Source organism: Giraffa tippelskirchi, chromosome 12, assembly GCF_054371585.1.
Source record: "Giraffa tippelskirchi isolate mGirTip1 chromosome 12, T2T-mGirTip1v1.2.pri, whole genome shotgun sequence".
Lineage (NCBI taxonomy): Eukaryota > Metazoa > Chordata > Mammalia > Artiodactyla > Giraffidae > Giraffa > Giraffa tippelskirchi.
The window spans coordinates 135,516,851-135,526,813 of record NC_137286.1 but is presented as its reverse complement, the minus strand read 5'-3'; positions in this window follow the sequence as shown (position 1 = coordinate 135,526,813).

Genomic DNA, 9,963 nt, shown 5'->3' with positions numbered 1-9,963 from the left:
AGCAGTGAATCTGGGAAAATAATAACCATTAGGATTCTAAATATAACTTCACTCCTCCTGGCACTGTGGTATTCATCCTGACTGCAGCTTAGCATCACCTGGGAGGGGTTAGAAGCACTCTGAGGCCTGAAACCCAGCCTCCAGAAACTGATATAGGTTCAAATGATTAGGGATGGAGCCTGAAGCTCCCTCTCCCTAGAAGATGCTGGATGCAGAAACTAATCCCATGTAAGCATGTGCTATTCTCCTGCATCATCAGGGCATCTGGACGTGGAGGAGCCATGAATCTGCTCTGAAGGACTTACAAGTGCCACAGAGGGTTTTCACCAGAGTTCCATGTTACATATCATGCTTAGGAAAATTCCTTATGAAACCAAACTCTTGAGACTCCAATGATGAAATTCAGACCTTTCATTTGACACTACAGAAAAAATTAAATGTTTATAAAATACTATATCTACAAGATAAAAACATGAATCAAAATTTGTAATGTTACCTCTAAAAGGGGAGGGAGAATTAGAATGGAGCCAACAAGGATATCAGTCTTCCTTAAAAACAGCCTCTTCTGTTGACTGAGTTTGAAATTGTGAAAACATTATCAGTTCAGTTTAGTTCAGTCACTCAGTCGTGTCCGACTCTTTGCGACCCATGGACCACAGCACACCAGGCTCCCTGTCCATCACCAACTCTCGAAGTCTCGAAGTCTACTCAAACTCATCTCCATTGAGTCAGTGATGCCATCCAACCATCTCATCCTCTGTTGTACCCTTCTCCTCCTGCCTTCAATCTTTCCCAGCAAAACACTATACAGAATAATTATAAAACAATAAAGTTTTCAAAAGCAATTCCTAAAATTTCAGAGTAAAATGAAACAAAAGTTATATCCATCCAGTAGCCTGACAGAGTTATAAAAAAAAGAATTATTAAAAGTGGTTGTAAAAAAAAAATAATTTGAAAACACATTCCATGTGTGATATGCCTAAGGACAATAAGAACAGCAAAAAGAAACCCAAAAAAGCTTCTAAAAGTCACATTATGGTTAATAGTGTTGATACTATAAGATTTTTTAAATGAGTAATTATGTTGCTATCATTGAGAACAGGGATTAGGCATGGCAGAAAAGAGAACAGATGATGAAAGAAAACAGATACCAATCTAAGAGTTAAAAGATAAAGTAAAAACACTACTGTCCTGAATCTGATTTAGATTGAAAATACCCATATAAACTCAAGGTCTGTTTACTATAAACAATGTACTCTAGCTTTGTCCAATGATAAAGCTGAGAAACAATAGCTGACCCAACAGCAATGAGCACCCCTAGTGCCCAGACCATAGTCTCTAAATACCGTTTCCCACTCGAAGGAGCCGTGGCTGCTTGGAGAAATGGAGATTCCAGGGCTGGGGCAAATTTGTACTTAAGGGTGTGCAGCTTTTTTTGTGTAAAGATAAACTAGAAACATCTTGTCACATCAGAAATCAAAAAATTAGCAAAGATGTCTACAGTTTGCACAAAAGACAGGAGTCCTGGGAAGAGACCTATTCTATTCTTAGTGGCAGAGGCTGGTTTCACAAAAGGCTGAGAAAACAGGCCATCATGACAGAACAAGAACTCTTGAGAAAAGTCACTTTTAGAAGCCAACTTTTCTGGACAGTAATTAAAAGTTTCACTTCTAAGCAGGATTTTGATTTTTTCATCATTATAAAAGTAATCTTTTAAAAAAGGAGTCACCTATTTCCTTGATTTTTTTAAGAAAATGGATTGAGGGGGATTGGAGGATGAGTGAAATAGGTGAGGGAGATTAAGAGACACAAACCAGTTATAAAAATAAATAAGTCATGGGAATGTAACATACAACATAGGGAATACAGTCAATAACATTGGAAAAATTTGTATGGTGACAGTATAACTAGACTGATCATGGTGATCATTTAATAATATACAAAAATACTGAGTCACTATGCTATACACCTGAAACTAATATAACACTGTAAGTAAATCATACTTCAATTTTTAAAACTTTTTTCAATGAGACAATAAAAACAGATTTTTTTTTAAATGAATTGAAAAGCATCACCTTCATATATGTCTCAAGGTCATCACTGTGGATATTACTAACATCTGATGGCTAATGCTACGCTTTCAAGAATCAGCAGGGCAGGTCTGCTCTGCAGGTCCCTGGCTGCTTGGCTCAATGCCCCCTCCTCCTCTCCCTAACTGTGTGGTCCTCAGTGGTTGCTCTGAGCCCACAGTATCTCTGCCACAAGCAGCCACTCCTCAGCTTCCTGGGTGGAGCAGAAGCAAGGGACACACGGAAGAAAGGGCTGGGAAATAAAGCAAAGACCACTCAGCTCTCCAGGAGTGAGTCAAGGCACAGAGCCCTGAGTCCAGGCACAAAGCCCACTTTGGGACGCAGAGGATTCTGCTTACTTCCTGCTCATCAGTTGAGCTCCAAAGTGAAGATTTACACAAATATGTGCTTCTTACATTCTCCTCCTAAAGCAGAGACAACCAGCAAAAGTGGCCTTGGACAAAGGTCAGTAATTAGACAAGGCCGGGCCATTTCTAAGGTTCCCGGGAAGAGGACATAAACCCTGGCCACTTCGCACCTCTCAGGTGAAGGGACTGGGTGAACCCACTTTGGTTCTCCAAGGTCACCCCTCTTACACACCAGCAGGCAGAGATCTCACCTCTCATAGAGAAGCCCTGATGACCTAGGGAGGTGGTCTCTGTGTCTCTGGTCCAGGAAGAGTCTTCAGGCTCCTCCTCTCCACCCTGAGGGCCCTGGACAGGCAGAGACCTGTTCTCCCCACCTGAGGTCCCCATGGAGGTGCACACAGGCGCCAGGGTGCTGGGAACTCGCTGGCTGTTCTGTTCTAATTAGGGGTGACCTGCACGTGCTCCAGGTTGAACATTAGTCTGGTACTGGCTTCCCCAAGCATTATGATCACTCCTCAATTCTCACAGGACAGAGGTTTCACACTTTGAAATCCTAACCCCAGAATCCTCGCCCCGGACTGGCATCGCCCTGACTCTTCCCACCCGTGCTGCCAGGAGCACCTGTGCTGTGGTTGGTCACAGCACCATCTGGGAACCACAGGTAACCCATGAGTCGTCCTGTGCACCAGAGAAATTAAAAGAAGGCAGGAGGTCACAGAGTAAATGTGTCCACGTTTTAGAGAATCCTGAGCTGAGTTTAGACCTTCCACTATCTAAAATTATCACCACTTAGGGATGGTAATGAGGGGAAGCTGGCTTCTTAAGAGGCTCCTGGTCCATCTGACCACAGCATGATGTTGTTGCTGGCATCAACATCCTAGTCAAATCTGGCACCCGCGGGACATGGTCACCTGAAATCTACCCACAATTACAATCCCAAATCTGACTTCCTGCTCCAGGAAGCTCTTAGCATCCTATTTATTATCCTTAAACAAAGTTCAGGAGGCATGTGTCTGAGACCCTGAAGACAAAGCTCTAAAGACAAGCCTTCCTGACCCTGGATGAGCTCTTAGTCATTGAGATGATCAGACTTGTAAGTCAGAGGGTCTGAAATGGACCCTCACTTTGTCCTTTAAGCTCCCTGTAACCACAGGCAACCTATGTAATTACTTGGGTTCAGAGTCCTTTCTTCTACAATGGGGGTAATAGGAAACCTACAACTTTGCTGAGTTAGCCAAAAGAATAAAAATGTTATTACACATAAAGTGCTCATAGCAGTTCCTGATACATAACTTATTTCGAGTACTTACTATTGCTATTGCTGCACTACTAATAGTACTGCGGCTGCCACCACCAGTACTACTCAGGATGATCCCTTGTTACTGCCACTAGTACTGGTAGTACTACTACTGAGATGAGCCCCCACATTTACCAGGTCCTCGACTCCCCACTTCTCTGCCATGGCCGTCCAACAACCAGCCTCCTGAAAGAGGGGCCGGGGCTCTACCAGGCCTGGTCTTCCTGGATCCCCAGCAGGAAGTGTTCCTGGGGCTGGACAACTGTGAAATCAACACTCTACCCGCCCTTCACAAGGCACTGCAGTGCCTGGGTGGTCAGAGCCCTCTCTAAGGTGGCACTCTGCCCCACATACCTGTCCCCACCCTCTGGCACAATGGTCAACACACCTTTGTCATCAACGAGAACTCCATCTCCCAGGACCACCCAGTCACCTGGGAGCTGACAGATTCTCTGTCTCCCCAGTTGTCTGGGGCAGACTTCACCTGCCCAGCTGCCCATTGCCCTCAGTGCCCTTAAGTACATCACAGCCTTTAAACAAGAGCCACACCGCCCACCTGTAAACCACCTGGCCCATCACCTCACCTCAACACAGCATACTGATGACAGCTCACCACCTTCTCCACCTAAAACACCCCTCTCAGCAACTGCATCTTCCATCCCTCCTGCCTTCACACACTCACAGCCCACCCGTGTCCCTAAGACAGCACTAAGGGACCATGGAGAGCATGAGCTACCCAGGGGGATCTGCAGCAGACCTCCAGCAGGCTCAGCCAGAACAGAGGGCTGACGGCACTGTGTCCCCAGGGGGACTGTCTCACTGGGGGGTCTTGACCCAGGCCCTTTAGAGTCACAGAGGTCACTGACCTCACAGCTTCCTGTCTCTGGTTTTCTCCTGCACATCCCCTTCTCCACCCTCTGCCAAAGCCAGGATACCAAGACTCCCTTTAACCAGCAAACCAGCCCCACAGCCAGGACAGAAACCAGCATGGAGGGTGCATGAATTCATGGTGAAGCTGGAGCTCCTCCACACAGCGTTTCTGACCTGGGTGACCTGGCCCATGGGGACAGGGCAGCCCAGGGAAGAGTGTGCTCTTGGGAGCTCTGGCAGCTCCCACCCAGATGCAGGGCCCCAGGTTCTGTTCCACAAGAAGAGAAGAAGCGAGGATCCCTTTTTAGGAAATCATTTATCAGATGTGACCTGGGCAAGTTAACGATTACTTGCTTGAGCAACTGTAAAATGCCTTATGTTACTGGGCTCTGATCCAAATCTACTTCTTCCAAACCAGGAGGGTCATGTTCCTTAAGGTTGTAGGATCTTTTTCTTGAGGATCACTTTCAGCATTTATATCAAGTACTGAGCACTAAAAATGTCCTAATATGGTATAAAATGTCTTGTCAGTACCATCCTTTCCCATAAGCTGTTATGGGAAACCTGAAAGAACTTTTGGCCACCTTCGTACTAGTCCCCTGGAGGCTCAGACCTTTAAGCACCTGTCCATTCTAAAAATAACCACAACCATTGAGCTACATCATGATGAGATTTATCCTGTGACAAACCACTGTCCTCTCTCCTCACCATCGCATCCATCTCAGTACTCCGCATACACTGAAAAGCAACGCATAGCATGTAAAAATTTTTACCTCAAGAAACATAAATATTCCCCAAACTAGACAGGATTTCCAGTAACACTTTATGATTGCTTTCATTAAAGAAGGCTCCCGTTTGTATGTCTTGGCTCTCAAAACTTCTTGATCCCAGTACCTGTGATGAGAAACAAGGCACAGTAAAGAACAGCGTGTCCACCAAAGGGAAGATGAGGGAGGCACCAGAGTGGAAGATCAGCCTTCACTGCAGGGCGCTCTGTGGCTGCCGCATAGATGCCGGCTAACTGCTCACAGGGCTCCTGGAAGATGAGTAGTGTAGACCCTAAAGCACCAGAATAAAAGCCTTCGAGGGGAAAAAGTCCCAATTCTGGAAATAAGTTCCTTCCAAGCTTTGCTGGACTCACAGGTCATGAGCAGCTCTGAAGGGCAGACACCCTCCTCCAGGGGCCCCACCTTCGGGGACAGAGCTCGGCCTCCAGGGCCGTGGCTGCGGGCACCCTCCACGGCCACAGATGCACAGGGAACACGGGCTCCCCCAGCCTCCAAAGTGGGCTAAGCCCGGGGTCAGCCTGAGGGGGTGAGTGTGCAGTGTCAGGAGAGGAGTCTCAGAAGAACCCAGAGGAAGGCAAAGCTTCCCCCAAATCTTTAGCCCCACGTGGAAATTCTCACCCTCCCTTCCCTCCTCCCTGCTGCCTGTGCTCACCCTTGCAGCTCTTCTCCAAGGCGCTGGGAGCGATCTTCTGGAAGCACCAAGTACATGTCATCTTGTTTTAATTTCTGTTCGTCATCAATTTTAAACAAGTGGTTTAGCCACCTGCTAAAAATTAAAAGGACAGTGACATACATCCAAATTCTCTCTGCTCTGCTCAGATGCTCAATTGTACATCCAAATTATACATCTCTAATTAGAATCCTACATTTATGGGCTTTGTTAAATGAAAACAAAAAACTACATTTTAAATATATAGAGGTACAGGGGAATAATTAGATATGTGTTTACACACTCACATACATACACACAGTCCCTAACTCTGTACTCTGAGAGGCCCTGGAAGCAATGACACACTGGTAGCATTCTAGCCCCCTGATCTTGGGGTTTGGGGTAACATACAAAATCACAATTTTTTTCTTGTTGTAAGAAATGTTAAGGTCTCTTATCAGCTTTCAAATATTCAGAACACTAGGATTAACTATAATCACCAGACTGCACATTACATCCCCATAACTGACTCATTTTATAATGGAAGTTTATGCCCTTTGGCCCCCTTCTCCCAGAACTTGGCTTTTTAATACCTTCTTCCCTAAAAGGAACCAACTAAGAAATGGCCAGTTCCAAAATTGGGGCAGTGTGTGTGTCAGCACTGATAATTCTTTTTTTTTTTTTTTTACTGTAATAGAAGTGCCTGACATGAAGCTTTGAAGACATCCATGTCAAAGACATCCATCTCCGGTGAACACGTGACAGCTATACAATGAGATAAAGAGCCAGGCCACCCCACCCGTGCAGATCCCTCTTTCAGAAAGCTCTGGTTGACCTGATAACAGACCATCTCACTGACTGTTTGCTTCTCCCTTCCTGCACTTTAATTCCCGCTCTTATTTTTTAAATTCACCAATAAAGAGTGAAACTCTAAAATCATAGACACCCCACCCTCAACCTCAAAAAGGTGGAACCCCAAGTCCAAGCTTGCTCATGAGCGCTCTCTCTCCACCCAGGACTTCGCTGTGTCACCCCAGGGGTGACTTGTACCCTCCGGGGCATGTGAGTGATACACCTTGACAATTCAAAGTTCCCTGATGGTTGTTGCTGAGACATGTCTCACAATCCTAAGAACCACAAGGTTCGGTCCACCCACAACACTGAGTGCAAAAGGAGAATTTCTGTGGGGGCTGCTCATAACCAGTATGAGCCCTGGTGAGCGGAGCCCCAGGCAATCCCGGCAAAAGCCTCACTGTCTACAGGCCGAGACCAACAGGCAGAGAAAGTCCAATGGGTCTGGGACATCTTGTGTCATAAAATAAGGAAGCACTCAAGGAATCATGAGGATGTGTAGAAGGACAGAGGAGCTTGGATGGCTCTTGCTAGACAAATCTGGGATACTTTGAGCATCAAAAAAACAAATGGCAATGAACCTTAACCCAGTAAATAATGAAAGAATCCATAATCCATAGTGCTACGTAAACAGAAGAGAAAGGAAACCTCTTGCAAACAAAAGCAAACAAACATAAAAGGAGTAAACAATTACTTTTAAGCTGTGTTCAGTTCAGTCACTCAGTCGTGTCCAACTCTTTGCGACCCCATGAATCGCAGCATGCCAGGCCTCCCTGTCCATCACCAACTCTCAGAGTTTACCCAAACCCATGTCTATCGAGTTAGTGATGCCATCCAACCATCTCATCCTCTGTCGTCCCCTTCTCCTCCTGCCCCCAATCCTTCCCAGCATTAGGGTCTTTTCCAATGAGTCAACTCTTTGCATGAGGTGGCCAAAGTATTGGAGTTTCAGCTTCAACATCAGTCCTTCCAATGAACACCCAGGACTGATCTCCTTTAGGATGGACTGGTTGGATCTCCTTGCAGTCCAAGGGGCTCTCAAGAGTCTTCTCCAACACCACAGTTTAAAAGCATCAATTCTTCAGCACTCAGCTTTCTTTATCGTCCAACTCTCACATCCATACATGACCACTGGAAAACCATAGCCTTGACTAGACGGACCTTTGTTGGCAAAGTAGTGTCTCTGCTTTTAAATATGCTATCCAGGTTGGTCATAACCTTCCTTCCAAGGAGTAAGTGTCTTTTAATTTCATGGCTGCAATCACCATCAGCAGTGATTTTGGAGCCCCCCAAAATAAAGTCTGACACTGTTTCCACTGTTTCCCCATCTATTTGCCATGAAGTGATGGGACCAGATGCCATGATCTTAGTTTTCTGAACGTTGAGCTTTAAGCCAACTTTTTCACTCTCCTCTTTCACTTTCATCAAGAGGCTCTTTAGTTCTTCTTCACTTTCTGCCATAAGGGTGGTGTCATCTGTATATCTGAGGTTATTGATATTTCTCCCAGCAATCTTGATTTCAGCTTGTGCTTCTTCCAGCCCAGCGTTTCTCATGATGTACTCTGCATATAAGTTAAATAAGCAGGGTGACAATATACAGCCTTGACGTACTCCTTTTTCTATTTGGAACCAGTCTGTTGTTCCATCTCCAGTTCTAACTGTTGCTTCCTGACCTGCATACAGGTTTCTCAAGAGACAGGTCAGGTGGTCTGGTATTCCCATGTCTTTCAGAATTTTCCACAGTTTATTGTGATCCACACAGTCAAAGGCTTTGGCATAGTCAATAAAGCAGAAATAGATGTTTTTCTGGAACTCTCTTGCTTTTTCGATGACCCAGCGGATGCTGGCAGTTTGATCTCTGGTTCCTCTGCCTTTTCTAAAACCAGCTTGAACATCTGGAAGTTCACGGTTCATGCATTGCTGAAGCCTGGCTTGGAGAATTTTGAGTATTACTTTACTAGCATGTGGGATGAGTGCAATTGTGCAGTAGTTTGAGCATTCTTTGGCATTGCCTTTCTTTGGGATTGGAATGAAAACTCATCTTTTCCAGTCCTGTGGCCACTGCTGAGTTTTCTAGATTTGCTGGCATATCGAGTGCAGCACTTTCACAGCATCATCTTTGAGGATTAAGCTGTGTACATAACTGAAAATGTATTATACTGAATAATTTTTAAGTGCAAGATATTTTTTATCTTTATATGAGGAAAATCACTTGGGAAATTTTTTTGTGATTCAATCTATAAACTATGTATTCCAAGACATGTCTGTTCTAGATAGATACTTAGTCCCTTGTGCAAATCAAGTGCTGGTCCAAAAGACTGCTGAAATTTTATATGCTTACTGATATTTTACACTTTTTTATCCTGCATGTCCTGTAAAGTTATAAGTCTGCACAATAAAAATGTTTAACAATTCAAAAAAAATAAAAAAGGAACAAACAAGTCAAGAAACTCATCAATGGAAATTAAAAACTGGCTGAAAGTTTGAAGCAGAAGATGATATTTACATAATCTCAACTTATCTTTCTGCAATTATTTATTATAAAGGGAAAAAAACAGTAACTGTACAGATGATCCCACCAAAAAACCTATTCAGATCGATCATGCATTATTTAAATGATAATAGTATACAGAGACAGCCCATAGGTAAACACCATTTTGCTGATTTTGCCAGGGTAAGGAAATTTCCAAGGCCAGACCATAGTAACCCATGGATAGAGATCAAACCAGTCAATCTAAAGGAAATCAACCCTGAATATTCACTGGAAGGCCTGATGCTGAAGTTCCAATACTTTGGCCAACCTGATGGGAAGAGCTGACTGATTGGAAAAGACCCAGATGCTGGGAAAGGTTGAAGGCAAAAGGAGAAGAGGAGAGCAGAAGATGAGATGGTTAGATAACACCACCGACTCAATGGACATGAACTTGAGCAAACTATGGGAGAGAGTAAAGGACAAGGAAGCCTGGTGTGCTGGTCCATGGGGTCGCAGAGTCAGACATGGCTGAACGACTAAATAACAGCAACGACAGAGATCACATTTCTTCTGTCCTGTTATTCCTAGGACAACATG